General features: G+C 44.8%; 8 non-coding genes and 1 pseudogene across 8 annotated transcripts; all 9 read right to left on the reverse strand.

Moving 5' to 3' along the window:
- Window positions 1–92: 92 nt before the first annotated feature.
- On the reverse strand, window positions 93–283 carry LOC141189898 (U2 spliceosomal RNA). The gene has a single exon (XR_012263939.1). It is a non-coding gene; the product is annotated as a U2 spliceosomal RNA (small nuclear RNA).
- A 1,120-nt stretch (window positions 284–1,403) lies between these two features.
- Window positions 1,404–1,594, reverse strand: LOC141189899 (U2 spliceosomal RNA). Its single transcript, XR_012263940.1, has one exon. It is a non-coding gene; the product is annotated as a U2 spliceosomal RNA (small nuclear RNA).
- Window positions 1,595–2,714: 1,120 nt separating this feature from the next.
- LOC141184126 (U2 spliceosomal RNA) lies at window positions 2,715–2,905 on the reverse strand. Its single transcript, XR_012258911.1, has one exon. It is a non-coding gene; the product is annotated as a U2 spliceosomal RNA (small nuclear RNA).
- A 1,124-nt stretch (window positions 2,906–4,029) lies between these two features.
- On the reverse strand, window positions 4,030–4,220 carry LOC141185591 (U2 spliceosomal RNA). The gene has a single exon (XR_012260239.1). It is a non-coding gene; the product is annotated as a U2 spliceosomal RNA (small nuclear RNA).
- Window positions 4,221–5,341: 1,121 nt separating this feature from the next.
- LOC141189900 (U2 spliceosomal RNA) lies at window positions 5,342–5,532 on the reverse strand. The gene has a single exon (XR_012263941.1). It is a non-coding gene; the product is annotated as a U2 spliceosomal RNA (small nuclear RNA).
- A 1,121-nt stretch (window positions 5,533–6,653) lies between these two features.
- LOC141189901 (U2 spliceosomal RNA) lies at window positions 6,654–6,844 on the reverse strand. Its single transcript, XR_012263942.1, has one exon. It is a non-coding gene; the product is annotated as a U2 spliceosomal RNA (small nuclear RNA).
- Window positions 6,845–7,964: 1,120 nt separating this feature from the next.
- On the reverse strand, window positions 7,965–8,160 carry LOC141185617 (U2 spliceosomal RNA). The gene has a single exon (XR_012260261.1). It is a non-coding gene; the product is annotated as a U2 spliceosomal RNA (small nuclear RNA).
- A 4,883-nt stretch (window positions 8,161–13,043) lies between these two features.
- On the reverse strand, window positions 13,044–13,136 carry LOC141186075 (U2 spliceosomal RNA; annotated as a pseudogene).
- A 1,120-nt stretch (window positions 13,137–14,256) lies between these two features.
- On the reverse strand, window positions 14,257–14,450 carry LOC141185710 (U2 spliceosomal RNA). Its single transcript, XR_012260343.1, has one exon. It is a non-coding gene; the product is annotated as a U2 spliceosomal RNA (small nuclear RNA).
- Window positions 14,451–14,779: the final 329 nt, after the last annotated feature.

The raw sequence follows: 14,779 nt of genomic DNA on the forward strand, positions 1-14,779 counted from the left end.
CCCAAAGAGTCCATCCCAAAATCCGACAAACAAGCAAAATGAACAAAAAGCATTGAATTCATTTCTTTCTGATTTTAGAAACTGCATTAAAGAAGGGGTGCACCGGTCCTGGAGATACTGCAATACCAGGTCAATGCGTGGAGTGGACAGAGCAAGCTCTTTTTCCATCTCCCTGTTCTAAAAATCCATTTAATATATGGTCCCCAGATAGGGGACGTATCAGATATTAAACTGATAAGAACAGATACTACACTTGATCTTAGCCAAAAGGCCGAGAAGCGATAACCAGAATTGGTTTCCGACTACGGTGCCACCCAAGGATTCTGAAAAGTCCATTTGTGGAGATGGCCACCTGGACTCCCGTTAAGAAGACATGCTGTCAACCTCTAGATCCCTCACATGCCTGCACTTTTCGGCTTGCTGCTGCTGCAATCCACGCGTTTTAGATCTGCATAACTCCACCTCTTTTAGCACAGTACCCTCAACCCCCGGCTGTTCCCACCCGCCTCAACACCGTTGGAAGGGAGGAGAACCAATTAAGGCGGGGGGGGGGTGGAACGAGCAGCTGTCTACCCTTAGCAGGAGGGTTGCTGATTAATTACCTCTCCTGCTGCTGCTGCTGCTGGCTGTCCAGCAGCAGACTGAAGGTGGCTGCTGCTGTGCGCAGGTATATAAAGGCTCAGAGCCTATTATGACACGCGCAGCCAGCGTTCCATTGCCACATTCCGTCTACTGCAGGCGGGATACCTGGATGGCTGAATGTCACTGAGAAGCTCACAGAGACCGCCATAAGCAACAGTTTAAAAGAATGCCACAGACTAATCAACCAAACTTTTTGGGTTGGTTTCTCTTTTATAGTCTGCAGGCATTAAATGAAAGAAGTCAGTGTTCCAGCAGAGGGAGACAACGTTTCAGAAAAGGCATTGTAGCAAACCAAAAAAAAAATTTTAAGCGCAGCAGAGTAACCAGCTCACATACCTGTTAGCTCAGGTGAGTTTAAAAGGCTGCTGTTGATAACAAGGGCATTTGCTAAATAGATGGTGTGTGTGCAACAATATACTGAAAGGTCAATTATATTGTGCAGCTTATCTCACCACCTGTAGTTATTTAGGTGAAAGCTCCAAAATGCTTGCCTAATATGTCTGTTTATCCAAAAGGAAGTATAGAGGGAGAGCTAGATAGATAGCATTGCATTACATTACATTACATGGCAATGCAATGCACAGTTGCTGAAGTTGAACCAAAATGAGCTTGTCATCTGGCTTCTGCAACTTTTAACATGAAAAATCCAATGAGGAGAAGAAAAGCAAAGCCAAAGAGTCCATCCCAAAATCCGACAAACAAGCAAAATGAACAAAAAGCATTGAATTCAATTCTTTCTGATTTTAGAAACTGCATTAAAGAAGGGGTGCACCGGTCCTGGAGATACTGCAATACCAGGTCAATGCGTGGAGTGGACAGAGCAAGCTCTTTTTCCATCTCCCTGTTCTAAAAATCCATTTAATATATGGTCCCCAGATAGGGGACGTATCAGATATTAAACTGATAAGAACAGATACTACACTTGATCTTAGCCAAAAGGCCGAGAAGCGATAACCAGAATTGGTTTCCGACTACGGTGCCACCCAAGGATTCTGAAAAGTCCATTTGTGGAGATGGCCACCTGGACTCCCGTTAAGAAGACATGCTGTCAACCTCTAGATCCCTCACATGCCTGCACTTTTCGGCTTGCTGCTGCTGCAATCCACGCGTTTTAGATCTGCATAACTCCACCTCTTTTAGCACAGTACCCTCAACCCCCGGCTGTTCCCACCCGCCTCAACACCGTTGGAAGGGAGGAGAACCAATTAAGGCGGGGGGGGGGTGGAACGAACAGCTGTCTACCCTTAGCAGGAGGGTTGCTGATTAATTACCTCTCCTGCTGCTGCTGCTGCTGGCTGTCCAGCAGCAGACTGAAGGTGGCTGCTGCTGTGCGCAGGTATATAAAGGCTCAGAGCCTATTATGACACGCGCAGCCAGCGTTCCATTGCCACATTCCGTCTACTGCAGGCGGGATACCTGGATGGCTGAATGTCACTGAGAAGCTCACAGAGACCGCCATAAGCAACAGTTTAAAAGAATGCCACAGACTAATCAACCAAACTTTTTGGGTTGGTTTCTCTTTTATAGTCTGCAGGCATTAAATGAAAGAAGTCAGTGTTCCAGCAGAGGGAGACAACGTTTCAGAAAAGGCATTGTAGCAAACCAAAAAAGAAATTTTAAGCGCAGCAGAGTAACCAGCTCACATACCTGTTAGCTCAGGTGAGTTTAAAAGGCTGCTGTTGATAACAAGGGCATTTGCTAAATAGATGGTGTGTGTGCAACAATATACTGAAAGGTCAATTATATTGTGCAGCTTATCTCACCACCTGTAGTTATTTAGGTGAAAGCTCCAAAATGCTTGCCTAATATGTCTGTTTATCCAAAAGGAAGTATAGAGGGAGAGCTAGATAGATAGCATTGCATTACATTACATTACATGGCAATGCAATGCACAGTTGCTGAAGTTGAACCAAAATGAGCTTGTCATCTGGCTTCTGCAACTTTTAACATGAAAAATCCAATGAGGAGAAGAAAAGCAAAGCCAAAGAGTCCATCCCAAAATCCGACAAACAAGCAAAATGAACAAAAAGCATTGAATTCAATTCTTTCTGATTTTAGAAACTGCATTAAAGAAGGGGTGCACCGGTCCTGGAGATACTGCAATACCAGGTCAATGCGTGGAGTGGACAGAGCAAGCTCTTTTTCCTTCTCCCTGTTCTAAAAATCCATTTAATATATGGTCCCCAGATAGGGGACGTATCAGATATTAAACTGATAAGAACAGATACTACACTTGATCTTAGCCAAAAGGCCGAGAAGCGATAACCAGAATTGGTTTCCGACTACGGTGCCACCCAAGGATTCTGAAAAGTCCATTCGTGGAGATGGCCACCTGGACTCCCGTTAAGAAGACATGCTGTCAACCTCTAGATCCCTCACATGCCTGCACTTTTCGGCTTGCTGCTGCTGCAATCCACGCGTTTTAGATCTGCATAACTCCACCTCTTTTAGCACAGTACCCTCAACCCCCGGCTGTTCCCACCCGCCTCAACACCGTTGGAAGGGAGGAGAACCAATTAAGGCGGGGGGGGGTGGAACGAGCAGCTGTCTACCCTTAGCAGGAGGGTTGCTGATTAATTACCTCTCCTGCTGCTGCTGCTGCTGGCTGTCCAGCAGCAGACTGAAGGTGGCTGCTGCTGTGCGCAGGTATATAAAGGCTCAGAGCCTATTATGACACGCGCAGCCAGCGTTCCATTGCCACATTCCGTCTACTGCAGGCGGGATACCTGGATGGCTGAATGTCACTGAGAAGCTCACAGAGACCGCCATAAGCAACAGTTTAAAAGAATGCCACAGACTAATCAACCAAACTTTTTGGGTTGGTTTCTCTTTTATAGTCTGCAGGCATTAAATGAAAGAAGTCAGTGTTCCAGCAGAGGGAGACAACGTTTCAGAAAAGGCATTGTAGCAAACCAAAAAAGAAATTTTAAGCGCAGCAGAGTAACCAGCTCACATACCTGTTAGCTCAGGTGAGTTTAAAAGGCTGCTGTTGATAACAAGGGCATTTGCTAAATAGATGGTGTGTGTGCAACAATATACTGAAAGGTCAATTATATTGTGCAGCTTATCTCACCACCTGTAGTTATTTAGGTGAAAGCTCCAAAATGCTTGCCTAATATGTCTGTTTATCCAAAAGGAAGTATAGAGGGAGAGCTAGATAGATAGCATTGCATTACATTACATTACATGGCAATGCAATGCACAGTTGCTGAAGTTGAACCAAAATGAGCTTGTCATCTGGCTTCTGCAACTTTTAACATGAAAAATCCAATGAGGAGAAGAAAAGCAAAGCAAAGCCAAAGAGTCCATCCCAAAATCCGACAAACAAGCAAAATGAACAAAAAGCATTGAATTCAATTCTTTCTGATTTTAGAAACTGCATTAAAGAAGGGGTGCACCGGTCCTGGAGATACTGCAATACCAGGTCAATGCGTGGAGTGGACAGAGCAAGCTCTTTTTCCATCTCCCTGTTCTAAAAATCCATTTAATATATGGTCCCCAGATAGGGGACGTATCAGATATTAAACTGATAAGAAAAGATCCTACACTTGATCTTAGCCAAAAGGCCGAGAATCGATAACCAGAATTGGTTTCCGACTACGGTGCCACCCAAGGATTCTGAAAAGTCCATTTGTGGAGATGGCCACCTGGACTCCCGTTAAGAAGACATGCTGTCAACCTCTAGATCCCTCACATGCCTGCACTTTTCGGCTTGCTGCTGCTGCAATCCACGCGTTTTAGATCTGCATAACTCCACCTCTTTTAGCACAGTACCCTCAACCCCCGGCTGTTCCCACCCGCCTCAACACCGTTGGAAGGGAGGAGAACCAATTAAGGCGGGGGGGGGGGTGGAACGAGCAGCTGTCTACCCTTAGCAGGAGGGTTGCTGATTAATTACCTCTCCTGCTGATGCTGCTGCTGGCTGTCCAGCAGCAGACTGAAGGTGGCTGCTGCTGTGCGCAGGTATATAAAGGCTCAGAGCCTATTATGACACGCGCAGCCAGCGTTCCATTGCCACATTCCGTCTACTGCAGGCGGGATACCTGGATGGCTGAATGTCACTGAGAAGCTCACAGAGTCCGCCATAAGCAACAGTTTAAAAGAATGCCACAGACTAATCAACCAAACTTTTTGGGTTGGTTTCTCTTTTATAGTCTGCAGGCATTAAATGAAAGAAGTCAGTGTTCCAGCAGAGGGAGACAACGTTTCAGAAAAGGCATTGTAGCAAACCAAAAAAGAAATTTTAAGCGCAGCAGAGTAACCAGCTCACATACCTGTTAGCTCAGGTGAGTTTAAAAGGCTGCTGTTGATAACAAGGGCATTTGCTAAATAGATGGTGTGTGTGCAACAATATACTGAAAGGTCAATTATATTGTGCAGCTTATCTCACCACCTGTAGTTATTTAGGTGAAAGCTCCAAAATGCTTGCCTAATATGTCTGTTTATCCAAAAGGAAGTATAGAGGGAGAGCTAGATAGATAGCATTGCATTACATTACATTACATGGCAATGCAATGCACAGTTGCTGAAGTTGAACCAAAATGAGCTTGTCATCTGGCTTCTGCAACTTTTAACATGAAAAATCCAATGAGGAGAAGAAAAGCAAAGCCAAAGAGTCCATCCCAAAATCCGACAAACAAGCAAAATGAACAAAAAGCATTGAATTCAATTCTTTCTGATTTTAGAAACTGCATTAAAGAAGGGGTGCACCGGTCCTGGAGATACTGCAATACCAGGTCAATGCGTGGAGTGGACAGAGCAAGCTCTTTTTCCATCTCCCTGTTCTAAAAATCCATTTAATATATGGTCCCCAGATAGGGGACGTATCAGATATTAAACTGATAAGAACAGATACTACACTTGATCTTAGCCAAAAGGCCGAGAAGCGATAACCAGAATTGGTTTCCGACTACGGTGCCACCCAAGGATTCTGAAAAGTCCATTTGTGGAGATGGCCACCTGGACTCCCGTTAAGAAGACATGCTGTCAACCTCTAGATCCCTCACATGCCTGCACTTTTCGGCTTGCTGCTGCTGCAATCCACGCGTTTTAGATCTGCATAACTCCACCTCTTTTAGCACAGTACCCTCAACCCCCGGCTGTTCCCACCCGCCTCAACACCGTTGGAAGGGAGGAGAACCAATTAAGGCGGGGGGGGGGGTGGAACGAGCAGCTGTCTACCCTTAGCAGGAGGGTTGCTGATTAATTACCTCTCCTGCTGCTGCTGCTGCTGGCTGTCCAGCAGCAGACTGAAGGTGGCTGCTGCTGTGCGCAGGTATATAAAGGCTCAGAGCCTATTATGACACGCGCAGCCAGCGTTCCATTGCCACATTCCGTCTACTGCAGGCGGGATACCTGGATGGCTGAATGTCACTGAGAAGCTCACAGAGACCGCCATAAGCAACAGTTTAAAAGAATGCCACAGACTAATCAACCAAACTTTTTGGGTTGGTTTCTCTTTTATAGTCTGCAGGCATTAAATGAAAGAAGTCAGTGTTCCAGCAGAGGGAGACAACGTTTCAGAAAAGGCATTGTAGCAAACCAAAAAAGAAATTTTAAGCGCAGCAGAGTAACCAGCTCACATACCTGTTAGCTCAGGTGAGTTTAAAAGGCTGCTGTTGATAACAAGGGCATTTGCTAAATAGATGGTGTGTGTGCAACAATATACTGAAAGGTCAATTATATTGTGCAGCTTATCTCACCACCTGTAGTTATTTAGGTGAAAGCTCCAAAATGCTTGCCTAATATGTCTGTTTATCCAAAAGGAAGTATAGAGGGAGAGCTAGATAGATAGCATTGCATTACATTACATTACATGGCAATGCAATGCACAGTTGCTGAAGTTGAACCAAAATGAGCTTGTCATCTGGCTTCTGCAACTTTTAACATGAAAAATCCAATGAGGAGAAGAAAAGCAAAGCCAAAGAGTCCATCCCAAAATCCGACAAACAAGCAAAATGAACAAAAAGCATTGAATTCAATTCTTTCTGATTTTAGAAACTGCATTAAAGAAGGGGTGCACCGGTCCTGGAGATACTGCAATACCAGGTCAATGCGTGGAGTGGACAGAGCAAGCTCTTTTTCCATCTCCCTGTTCTAAAAATCCATTTAATATATGGTCCCCAGATAGGGGACGTATCAGATATTAAACTGATAAGAACAGATACTACACTTGATCTTAGCCAAAAGGCCGAGAAGCGATAACCAGAATTGGTTTCCGACTACGGTGCCACCCAAGGATTCTGAAAAGTCCATTTGTGGAGATGGCCACCTGGACTCCCGTTAAGAAGACATGCTGTCAACCTCTAGATCCCTCACATGCCTGCACTTTTCGGCTTGCTGCTGCTGCAATCCACGCGTTTTAGATCTGCATAACTCCACCTCTTTTAGCACAGTACCCTCAACCCCCGGCTGTTCCCACCCGCCTCAACACCGTTGGAAGGGAGGAGAACCAATTAAGGCGGGGGGGGGGTGGAACGAGCAGCTGTCTACCCTTAGCAGGAGGGTTGCTGATTAATTACCTCTCCTGCTGCTGCTGCTGCTGGCTGTCCAGCAGCAGACTGAAGGTGGCTGCTGCTGTGCGCAGGTATATAAAGGCTCAGAGCCTATTATGACACGCGCAGCCAGCGTTCCATTGCCACATTCCGTCTACTGCAGGCGGGATACCTGGATGGCTGAATGTCACTGAGAAGCTCACAGAGACCGCCATAAGCAACAGTTTAAAAGAATGCCACAGACTAATCAACCAAACTTTTTGGGTTGGTTTCTCTTTTATAGTCTGCAGGCATTAAATGAAAGAAGTCAGTGTTCCAGCAGAGGGAGACAACGTTTCAGAAAAGGCATTGTAGCAAACCAAAAAAGAAATTTTAAGCGCAGCAGAGTAACCAGCTCACATACCTGTTAGCTCAGGTGAGTTTAAAAGGCTGCTGTTGATAACAAGGGCATTTGCTAAATAGATGGTGTGTGTGCAACAATATACTGAAAGGTCAATTATATTGTGCAGCTTATCTCACCACCTGTAGTTATTTAGGTGAAAGCTCCAAAATGCTTGCCTAATATGTCTGTTTATCCAAAAGGAAGTATAGAGGGAGAGCTAGATAGATAGCATTGCATTACATTACATTACATGGCAATGCAATGCACAGTTGCTGAAGTTGAACCAAAATGAGCTTGTCATCTGGCTTCTGCAACTTTTAACATGAAAAATCCAATGAGGAGAAGAAAAGCAAAGCCAAAGAGTCCATCCCAAAATCCGACAAACAAGCAAAATGAACAAAAAGCATTGAATTCAATTCTTTCTGATTTTAGAAACTGCATTAAAGAAGGGGTGCACCGGTCCTGGAGATACTGCAATACCAGGTCAATGCGTGGAGTGGACAGAGCAAGCTCTTTTTCCATCTCCCTGTTCTAAAAATCCATTTAATATATGGTCCCCAGATAGGGGACGTATCAGATATTAAACTGATAAGAACAGATACTGTTATGTTCTGCTACCAGAGCTAAGGAAAGAGAGGAGATCTGTCCCTACTATAGGACTCAGCTGAATCCCTACGATGTAACAGGGAACCTGATCCTGCGATCAGACCTGCTAAAGTCCTAATCTAGTCTGTACGAAGACCTATAGATGTGGGGAGGGAATCCCTACAAGTACTAAGGACTGGGAGGAATATGGGACACCTCCTAACAGAAATAGTAGCAGAAAGACGAACAAACAAAATAGATTGAACATAGAGGTCCGTAGACCAAGCAAACTAACAGAGTTAGATACAGAGCACAGGCTAGCTAGAAAGTAGAAATACAATGAAGTCCAGCAAAGCCAGAAGGGCGGAGCAGGATTAAATAGGCCAACAAGGTCATGTGACCAGCAAAGGAAAAAAAACCTAACAGCACGGTTCTAACAGTACCCCCCCTTCTAAGAGGATCCTCCGGATCCGCTAGGACCAGGCTTATCAGGAAATCTCCTGTGAAACGCTCTGATAAGTCTGGACGCGGAAACATCATCTGACCTCACCCAAGAGTTATCCTCGGGTCCGAAACCTTTCCAGGCCACAAGATACTGCAAACTACCTCTATACCGTCTAGAGTCAAGGATGCGAGAAATTTCATATTCCCCGTCCTCCACCACCGGAGGAACAGAGGCAGAGGCGTCACCATCCGACACAACAGCTTTTTTTAACAGAGAGACATGAAAGACCGGATTAATTCTCCAGGAGGTAGGAACCTCCAACCTAACAGCAGATTGGTTGACAACCTGAAGCACCTTAAAGGGCCCTACAAACTTGGGACCCAATTTCTTAGAAGGAATCCTCAACCGCAGATTCCTAGAGGACAACCAAACCATGTCACCAACAGCGAACAAAACCTCCTGTCGTTTCCTATCAAAGTAGTCTTTAGATTTTCTGTTGGCCTCCTGAAGATTACCACGCACATCCGTCCAAACTCTTTCCAAATCACCGGAAAAATTCTCCTCCTCAGGCACGGCAGATCCCAACTTGGAGAACGACCCAAACGACGGATGTCTCCCAGAAAAACAAAAAAAAGGCGAACAACCAGCAGAAGAAGATGTATGATTGTTCAGAGCAAATTCGGCAAGTGGCAGAAACTCAGACCACCCCTCTTGATTGTCTGCCACAAAACAACGCAAGAACTGCTCAACATCCTGGTTTTTCCTTTCTGTCTGGCCATTAGATTCAGGATGATATCCGGACGAAAACGACAAATGAATTCCCAACCTGTCACAAAAGGCACGCCAAAAACGAGCCACGAACTGAGGACCTCTATCAGAAACAATGTCAGTAGGAACGCCATGAAGTCTGACAATTTCCTTGACAAAGGCCTTAGCGAGAGTTTTAGCGCAGGGCAGTTTGACGAAGGGAACCAAGTGACACATCTTGCTAAAACGGTCCACGACCACCCAGATGACAGTAAAACCCTCAGAGGGGGGAAGGTCAGTTATAAAGTCCATAGCCAAATGTGTCCAAGGAGCACTGGGGACCTCCAAAGGACAAAGCAACCCCGCAGCAGGAGTATGTGAGGACTTAGATCTAGCACATATAGTACATTGGCGCACCCACTTAATGACTTCCTTCTGCCATCCAGGCCACCAAAAACTGCGACCCACCAGTCTCTTGGTCTCAGAGATTCCGGGATGACCTGCCAACCGAGATTCGTGACACTCAACAAACAAATCTCTCCTAAAGGTCCCAGGCACAAACAACCTCCCATGAGGAGTGTTAGATGGGGCATTCTCCTGAGCTTTAAGAATCTCATCTTCCAAAACGGAGTCTAAAGCAGCTATCACAACACCTTCTTGTAAAATGTTTTCCTCTTTCTCAGCACCGACTATGGGAGAAAAACTGCGAGACAAGGCATCCGCCTTAACATTCTTAGTACCAGGGATGTAAGTAACGGAGAAATTAAACCGCGAGAAAAACAGTGCCCACCTAGCCTGACGGGCATTCAGGCGCTTGGCAGCGTCAAGATATATCAGATTTTTATGATCCGTAAGAACCTGAACGGGAAATTCCGCACCTTCCAAGAAGTGGCGCCAGTGTTCAAATGCGAGTTTAATAGCCAATAATTCCCGATTACCAATATCGTAATTCAATTCAGTCTCCGAAAATTTTTTTGAAAAAAAAGCACAGGGATGTAATCCATCCCCGTTATCCTGAGACAATACTGCGCCAACCCCCACAGAGGAAGCATCAACCTCAACCAAAAACGGCCTAGTAGCATCAGGCTGCATAAGGATGGGAGCAGAGGTGAACCTCTCCTTGAGATACACAAAAGCTTCAATGGCCTCAGAAGACCACTGAACCGCATCAGCACCTTTCCTGGTGAGATCAGTCAGAGGTTTGACAATACTAGAAAAATTTTTTATGAATTTTCTATAGTAATTGGCGAAACCCAAAAACCTCTGTATCGATTTCAAACCAATAGGCCTAGGCCATTCCTGCACAGCCTGAACCTTAACCGGATCCATCTCAAAACCTTTGCTGGAGATAATGTAGCCCAAAAAACTAATTCTCTGTACAGCGAACTCACATTTCTCCAGCTTAGCAAAAAGCGAATTGTCCATTAATAACTGTAATACCTCACGCACGCTCCGCCAATGAGACTCCAGATCTGGCGAATAAATCAAAATGTCATCCAAATACACAACCACATTTTTACCGATCAAAGGTCTAAGGATGTCATTAATCAGATTCTGAAAAAATGCAGGAGCATTAGTAAGACCAAAAGGCATAACCAGATTCTCAAAATGACCCACAGGAGTGTTAAAAGCAGTCTTCCATTCATCACCCTCCTTCATGCGCAACAGATTGTATGCCCCCTTAAGGTCAATTTTAGAGAACCACTTGGCCCCCAATAACTGGTTAAACAGATCAGGAATCAATGGCAGTGGGTAAGGATTGCGTACCGTAATTTTGTTAATCTCACGAAAATCCAGACAAGGACGTAAACCGCCGTCTTTTTTTTTTACAAAAAAAAATCCAACCGCCACAGGAGACTTAGAGGGCCTAATGTGACCGGCGGCCAAACTTGTCTGTATGTATTCCTCCAAAGCCTTCCTCTCAGGAATAGTAAGGTTAAATAAACGACTTTTAGGAAGAGTCGCTGCAGGGACAAATTCAATAGAACAATCATAGTCTCTATGGGGAGGCAAAACCTGCGATTCCTTCTCAGAAAAAACTCTCCAAAAATCCTGAATAGGAACAGGCAATTCTCCCCTATCCAAAGCTGCAATACGCCCGTTACAACACTTGTCATAACATTTATGGCTCCAGGATTTAATTTCACTGGTAGACCAATCCAATACAGGATTGTGAAATTTTAACCAGGGCAAACCCAATATTACTGGAGAAGGCAAGTTATTCAACACTACCAAATCCAATTTCTCATGGTGAACACCATTAATAGTGAGAGGAAATTCACTGACCTTGAGAGTAATATTCTTCAAAGGGGAGCCATCCACAGAAACCACAGCAATGGGGGATGATAAAGGTTCAGGTTTTAAATTGAGTTTTTCCACGAATCCCCCATCAATTACATTCAGTGTAGACCCGCAATCAACAAACACCCGAAATTCCATCAATTTTTCCTGAGCAATCGTGGAAGCAGCTAAAAATATACCCTTGGAATTTAAACAGGCAATACGGGCGTGACTGACCATTTTTTTTTCTTTCTTCATACGAAGCTCACAGCCTTTAATCAAATGACCAGATTTTCCGCAATAGTAACACAAGCCTTCCGAAAAACGACGGTCTTTTTCTTGAGAGCGAGGTTCCCCCGATCCAATCTCCATCGGTTCACCACTGTTAGTACACACATTATCATAACCAGAAACTGACATAGCAGAGGATTTGCTCTCATTAACCCTAGCACGCAGTCTTCTATCCACCCGTATAGCTAATTGCATAGCCTGTTGCAAATCCTCAGGTGTAGGATAAGCAATTAGCAGGTCTTTAACCCTTTCACTGAGCCCAGCAAGAAATAGACTTTTCAGAGCAGAATCGTTCCACCCTGTTTGAGTGGACCAACGACGAAAATGTGTACAATATTTTTCAACATTACCCGATCCTTGTTTTAGACGTCTCAACTCAGTCTCAGCTGATGCCACACGGTCAGGATCATCATATAATAGTCCTAAAGCAGAAAAAAAACTATCCACTGATCTGAAGCATGTATCACTAGGTTGCAAAGAAAAGGCCCACTCCTGAGGCTCTTTGCGCAAAAGTGACATTATGAACCCTACGCGCTGGGATTCATCCCCAGAGGACTTGGGTCTCAAACGAAAATACAATAAGCAAGCATTTTTAAATGAAAAAAATTCTCGGTGTTCACCAAAAAATAAATCCGGCAAACATACCTTAGGCTCCAAGAAATATGCTCCAGGACAGTTACTCACGTGCTGACGGAGCTCGGCCACTTCCAGAGAGAGTCCCTGCAGGTGTTTAGCCAAATCCTGAACCGACACCATGATGGAACAAAAAAAAAAATCTTTCCTTAGAGAATTTGCGGGCTGGACTTACTGTTATGTTCTGCTACCAGAGCTAAGGAAAGAGAGGAGATCTGTCCCTACTATAGGACTCAGCTGAATCCCTACGATGTAACAGGGAACCTGATCCTGCGATCAGACCTGCTAAAGTCCTAATCTAGTCTGTACGAAGACCTATAGATGTGGGGAGGGAATCCCTACAAGTACTAAGGACTGGGAGGAATATGGGACACCTCCTAACAGAAATAGTAGCAGAAAGACGAACAAACAAAATAGATTGAACATAGAGGTCCGTAGACCAAGCAAACTAACAGAGTTAGATACAGAGCACAGGCTAGCTAGAAAGTAGAAATACAATGAAGTCCAGCAAAGCCAGAAGGGCGGAGCAGGATTAAATAGGCCAACAAGGTCATGTGACCAGCAAAGGAAAAAAAACCTAACAGCAAGGTTCTAACAGATACTACACTTGATCTTAGCCAAAAGGCCGAGAAGCGATAACCAGAATTGGTTTCCGACTACGGTGCCACCCAAGGATTCTGAAAAGTCCATTTGTGGAGATGGCCACCTGGACTCCCGTTAAGAAGACATGCTGTCAACCTCTAGATCCCTCACATGCCTGCACTTTTCGGCTTGCTGCTGCTGCAATCCACGCGTTTTAGATCTGCATAACTCCACCTCTTTTAGCACAGTACCCTCAACCCCCGGCTGTTCCCACCCGCCTCAACACCGTTGGAAGGGAGGAGAACCAATTAAGGCGGGGGGGGGGTGGAACGAGCAGCTGTCTACCCTTAGCAGGAGGGTTGCTGATTAATTACCTCTCCTGCTGCTGCTGCTGCTGGCTGTCCAGCAGCAGACTGAAGGTGGCTGCTGCTGTGCGCAGGTATATAAAGGCTCAGAGCCTATTATGACACGCGCAGCCAGCGTTCCATTGCCACATTCCGTCTACTGCAGGCGGGATACCTGGATGGCTGAATGTCACTGAGAAGCTCACAGAGACCGCCATAAGCAACAGTTTAAAAGAATGCCACAGACTAATCAACCAAACTTTTTGGGTTGGTTTCTCTTTTATAGTCTGCAGGCATTAAATGAAAGAAGTCAGTGTTCCAGCAGAGGGAGACAACGTTTCAGAAAAGGCATTGTAGCAAACCAAAAAAGAAATTTTAAGCGCAGCAGAGTAACCAGCTCACATACCTGTTAGCTCAGGTGAGTTTAAAAGGCTGCTGTTGATAACAAGGGCATTTGCTAAATAGATGGTGTGTGTGCAACAATATACTGAAAGGTCAATTATATTGTGCAGCTTATCTCACCACCTGTAGTTATTTAGGTGAAAGCTCCAAAATGCTTGCCTAATATGTCTGTTTATCCAAAAGGAAGTATAGAGGGAGAGCTAGATAGATAGCATTGCATTACATTACATTACATGGCAATGCAATGCACAGTTGCTGAAGTTGAACCAAAATGAGCTTGTCATCTGGCTTCTGCAACTTTTAACATGAAAAATCCAATGAGGAGAAGAAAAGCAAAGCCAAAGAGTCCATCCCAAAATCCGACAAACAAGCAAAATGAACAAAAAGCATTGAATTCAATTCTTTCTGATTTTAGAAACTGCATTAAAGAAGGGGTGCACCGGTCCTGGAGATACTGCAATACCAGGTCAATGCGTGGAGTGGACAGAGCAAGCTCTTTTTCCATCTCCCTGTTCTAAAAATCCATTTAATATATGGTCCCCAGATAGGGGACGTATCAGATATTAAACTGATAAGAACAGATTTTTTTGATTGAATATATCTTTTATTAGCACAAAAAATAAGTTAACAGACAGTGTACAGTGCCGCAGCCCAGTACACACAGAATTCTACATCATATTTACATAGCATGAGGATACGACGCACTAACTAGACACATCACACCCCTATGCTACACAAAACACTCAATCTGAAAGAAAAAGCAGGTCAATCAATACAGTACGACGAACCGTGATAAGGGATGGGGATTGGGAAAAAGGGGATGGGGAGGGGAAAATCACAGGCCCGAAGCTTTATTGAAAGACAAGACACATAAGGGGAGAGGGGGAGGAGGGGTTTAGTCCTCATCCTCGTCCTCCGGACCGTCCACGATGGAATAGTCTCTGAGCAGGCT

This window comes from Phyllobates terribilis, unplaced genomic scaffold, assembly GCF_046119375.1.
Source record: "Phyllobates terribilis strain yellow unplaced genomic scaffold, ASM4611937v1 Scaffold_40__1_contigs__length_11209783, whole genome shotgun sequence".
Taxonomy (NCBI): domain Eukaryota; kingdom Metazoa; phylum Chordata; class Amphibia; order Anura; family Dendrobatidae; genus Phyllobates; species Phyllobates terribilis.